The sequence below is a fragment of the Dipodomys ordii genome, unplaced genomic scaffold (genome assembly GCF_000151885.1).
Source record: "Dipodomys ordii isolate 6190 unplaced genomic scaffold, Dord_2.0 Scaffold2, whole genome shotgun sequence".
NCBI classification, from domain to species: domain Eukaryota; kingdom Metazoa; phylum Chordata; class Mammalia; order Rodentia; family Heteromyidae; genus Dipodomys; species Dipodomys ordii.
In genome coordinates, this window is record NW_012267218.1 from 12139938 (window position 1) to 12145387 (window position 5450).

A 5450-nucleotide genomic window follows, 5' to 3' on the forward strand; every position below is an offset into this window, starting at 1 on the left:
CTTTTTGCTTATGTGGTGCTGAGGAATCGAACCCAGGGCTTCTGGCATGCAAGGCATGCGCTCTACCACTGAGCCACCTTCCCAGCCCCGGTGCTGAGGAATTGAACACAGGGCCTCATGCATGCAAGGCAAGCACTCTACCACTGAGCCACCTTCCAAGCCCTCTTCCTCTTTTATCTTTTTATCAAGATTTTTTATTTTTCAATTTCTTTTTTCTTCTTTTTAGTCAGTCCTGGGGCTTGAAACTCAGGCACTGTCCCTGAGCTTTTTTGCTCAAGGTTAGCATTCTACCACTTTGAGCCACAGCTACACTTCTGACTCTGAAGTTTATCTAACATTTCTCAAGTTTAATGGAGCCTCATAGACTTTTCTGCCTGGGCTGGCTTTGAATTGTGATCTTCAGATCTCAGCCTACTGAGTAGCTAGGATTACAGGTGTGAGCCACCAGTACCCATCTTTAAGACACACTAAATTTGAGTTCTTTTATAGTTTACTCATTTTAGGGTGCTAGGCTTGACTCTAGTGCCTCAGGCTTATAGCAGGTTCATTACTAAATTTTCTATTTATAATTTTTGCCATCCCATTTCAAAGATTTTCTAAGTCTGCTTTGTGTTGTTTTTGCATGCTTCATGTTTTCTTAATGTCTTCTAGCTCACGCTGAAATGGTGTAAATTTTCTTTTAGCTTGAGTCCTGTGGATTAAAACTAGGATCTTCAATTTGAACTGTAGCAGAGATACCCAAGCCCAGTAATCTGTCGTTGAAGACAACAGTAGTGCAGTTAACTTAAGTTTATAAAATGATTGTTACAGGCCCTTTAAGACTTACCTAATATTATTAGGGTAAGATGTCTCTCGGCTTGCCGATATGCTTCTCAAGCTTGTAAGATACCGTTACACTTTCTAATCAATACTTATTGGCTGTTATGGGGTTTTCTTTTCTCAGGTTCAGCATTTACTGAAATAGTTTCTAATGCTACCATGTCAAATTACACAAAATAGCAGGGAAAAATACTAAGGGATTGGGAGTGAAGCTCCAAGCACTTGCCAAGTAGGCTCAAGCACAGGGTTTCATCAAGCATCTTTCCTAATAGGAACAAAAAGAACAAGTCTGAGAGCAGGAAGGAGTGGGTGGCAGTGGCCAGACAAGAGAGCTGTCTGAAGTTGAAAATGATGGCATTCATCCTGAACAGTAAAGATAAAGGGAGAAGGTCTCACAAAGAAGTCATATTGCCAGGCACTGGTGGCTCATTCCTGCAATCCTGGCAACTCAGCAGGCTGAGTTCTCAGGATCAAGGTTAGAAGAGATCACAAGCAGGAAAGTCTGTGAGACTCTCATCACCAATTAGCCACCTAAATGCTGGAAGTGCAGCTGTGACTCAAAGTGGTATGTGTTAAGCTTTGAGCACAAAAACTCTGAGATAGTGCCTAGGCCTCAAGTTTAAGACTTATGACTGACCAAAAAATAAGTCATACTGGGCTGGGAAGGTGGTTCAGTGGCAGAGTGCTTGCCTTGCATGCCTGAGGCCCTGGGTTCGATTCCTCAGCACCACATAAGCAAAATGAAAAAAAGCCAGAAGTGGCACTGTGGCTCAAGTGGTAGAGCACTAGCCTTGAGCAGAAGAGCTGAGGGACAGTGCCCAGGCCCAGAGTTCAGGCCCCACAACTGGACCTCCCCCCCCCCCAAAAAAAAAGTCATATTATGTCAGGCACTAGAGATTCATGCCTGTCAGCTACTCAGGAGGCTGAGATCTGAGGATCACAATTCAAAGGCAGCCCAGGCAGGAAAGTCCATGAGACTCTGCTCTCCAACGAACCAGCAAAAAGCTAAAAGTGAAGATGTGGCTCAAGTGGTAAGTGTGAGCAGATTTGGCATAAAAAGCTAAGAAAACCATGAGGCCGTGAGTTCACATCTCAGTACCAGCATTTTTTAAAAAGTGCACATTTCCTTGTCATTTTTATCAGGATAAAAAGTATTTCTGATGTGCTAAACAACCTTTAGAGGTAAATCAGCAGCATGACTAATTTAGCCATTGCTGTTAGTCACCTTCAGACATGTGTAAAAAGAGAGATGGAATCAGGTGCCAGTGGCTCATGCCTGTAATCCTACCTACTCAGGAGGCTGAGATCTAAACACTATGCTTCAAAGCCAGCGCAGGCAGGACAAGTCTGTGAGACTTTTCTCTCCAATTAAACACCAAAATGCAAAAAAGGAGCTATGGTTCAAGTGGTAGAACACCACATAGCCTTGAGCACAAAAGCTTAGGAACAATGCCCAGGCCCTGAGTTCAAGTCCCAAGACTGGCACAAAAAAATAAAAATAAGGGGGTAGGGGGAGAAAAAATAAAAAAACAATAATAAAAATAAAAAAGCGACTTTGTGCAGAAGTTGGGTAGATAAGAAGTTAAAAGTTAAGAAGTCAGGAAGTGGCACTGTGGCTCAAGTAGTAGAGAGCTAGCCTTGAGCTGAAGAGCTGAGGGACAACGCTCAGGCCCAGAGTTCAAGCCCCACGACCAGACCCAAAAAAAAGTGAAGAAGTCAGCTGAAAGCTAACTGCTCTTAGTGTGGTAGGCACGAAGAAGCAGAGCCATTGAGAGACACAGCAGGATACAAAGGCAGAATGCTAACAGAATGTAGTTTCAAGCTGGGAAGAACAGGAACAGTATCAACAGTAAGATGGAAAGGAAAAATGAGAAAATAACTATGTCCTTAAGTAGGACTCTTTACAGACCAGCAAAATACTAATAATTATTTAGATGTGATCGACAGACATTTATGGCCAGCCTTTCCACCTTTGAGAACACTGAAGTTTTCTGTAATAAAAGCTTGTTAAAATTTCTGGAAAACAGGCATGAATTCTCTACCTAGCTTCCCATTCTCTATTTGAGCCTAAGAATATCACCTTTTTTCATCGCATAAGTAATGTTCCATAAAAATGTACTTGAAAATACTTAATGTCTCATGAACAGAGAATGAAATATCACTACATTCTTACCTTGGTTTTTTTCTATAGTATCTCCTTTTGTTTCCTCTTCTTTAATGGGGGTACTTATTCTAGGTGTCCTACTTTGCCCTTGGACTACTTCTGCTAGCAATTCTTCTTGAGAAGTTCGAGTTCTGGGAGCAACTGGAAGTGTTTGTTTCTGTGGGACTTTTACATAAAAGCAAGAGTTGACAAAGCAAATGCTATTAACACAAAAAACTCAACAATGACTGTATCAGATTCAACAATAAATGCTTTCCTAGGTTTAATGCACCTCATCCAAGGATACCACCTGTTTTTCTTATAACATTCCTAAGACATCTGACTCATTACCTAAATGCACATAAATAATGTTGGTACACAATTTAAGCCATATTGCCATGAATATAATACAACACATATGAATTTATTTCTAACCAAAGCTGTTTAAAGCTGCTTCATGACGTGTAACCTAGTTGAAGAAAGAAATTCCAAGATCAGAGGAACTCTCAAAATCTCATCATTCGTATCATATATTGATGGTAAGAGAATGTAAAGGTATGAAATTTTAAGTTGAATGCTGGCCTTTGCCTGATAAGCTATATGCCAAAGCCTATTTAATTTTACATGTCCAAGGTTAGAGATGAACAAAAGCAACAGAAAATATCAAGATCAAAAACTATGGCACTTTACTGCTCTTCAGGAAGGAGCTCATTCAGAGAGATGCAGGAAGCCAGGAGCCAGTGACTCATTCCCGGAATCCTAGCTACTCAAGAGAATGAGATCTGAGGACTGTCGTTAGAAGTGAGATTAAGTAAGAAACTCCAGGTGACTCTTGTCTCTAATTAACCTCTAAAAAGCCAGAAGTGGAGCTGTGGCTCAAGTAGTAGAACCCTGGTCTTGAGCACAAAAATGCTCAGGGATAGAACCCAAGCTGAGTTCAAACCCCAGGACTGGCACAAAAGGGAAAAAAAAATAGCATCCATCAACCCCTGGGTACATTAACACACACACACACACACACACACACACACACACGCACACGCACACACACGACAAGAGAGCATAACAAGCTCTGTCAGAGAGCAACTATCACTGGAAGGGTGAACGGTGGCAGAGGATGAATATAGTTGAAGAACTTTATATGAATATATAAAAACAGAATAATGAAACTTGCTAAAATTGTTTTAAGGAAAAAGGGGGAAATAACAAAGGGTGATAAAGGGTGAGACTGAAGAAGTACATTGTATACATGTATATTTATTTCCCTTGTAAAACAATGCCAATAAAATACTTAAAAATTGCACCCAAGAAAAACATACAAGATTTAAGTTACCTGCAGAATAGTTAGTTGTTCTTGTTACAGATTCTTGAGCTTCAGAAATAGCCTTCAAAATTAGATTCTTGTTTGCTTGTTTAGAAGGTGGAAGAGAAGGTCTAAAAGAGTTTCAAAAAATGTGCTTTCAAAACATTTGAAATTGCAGTTATTTACATGATCACCACCCTTTGGCCCTCTCTATTGTAAAATTTTTCCCCAATCTCAAGGGCAATGAAAAATGTCGTACATCTGACACGAATTATTTCAGTAATTATCATTGTCAAGCCAGAAGTGTCGCTCTGTGGTAACAAAACGCTTGCCTACCAAGTATAAGGGGTTTCTGGCAGTTAAAGATTAATCCATAGCCACGTTCAGTTACCTCCTTTCAGGTTTTGCTGGCACTGACACACTGCTGGACACACTTCCTGTTCGGGAGCCAAAATCATCATCTTCTTCCTCCTCTTCTCCATCATGACTGAATTTTTTTACTTTAACCACTGAACTTACCATAGGCAACTTTCTCTTCCGAAAGTTTTCATCCTGCAATCAGATAAATGTATGCTAATCTAGTCTCAGAAAACAAAGTTTTACCACAAAACATTTGTTTAAGAAAAAGGCCAAGCACTGATAGTTCATGTTGGTCATCCTAACTACTCAGGAGCTAAGACTTGAGGATCACAATTTAAAGCCAGCCTGTGCAGACAAATCTGAGACCCATGTCTAACCAGCAAAGTCAGAAGTAGAGGTTAGCTTAAGTTGAACATGGCCCTTCAGCAAAAAAGCTAAACAAGAGGTAACATTATGAGGTCCTGAGTTCAAGCCCAGTACTCACACAGGAACATAAAGAAAATAGTCATATTAAGAATTCAAGTCATATTAAGAATTCAGAAGGTGGCTCAGTGGTAGAGTGCTTGCCTCGCATGCATGAGGCCCTGGTTCCATTCCTCAGCACCACATAAACAGAAAAAGCCCATAGTGGCGCTGTGGTTCAAGTGATAGAATGCTCACCTTAAGCTGAAGAGCTGAGGGACAGCACCCAGGCCCACAGTTCAAATCCCACAACCAGGAAAAAAAAAATCACAAAGAGGGGCTGAAAAGGTGGCTCAGTGGTAGAATGCTTGCCTTGCATGCATAAGTCCCTGGATTCAATTCCTCAGCACCACAGAAACAGCT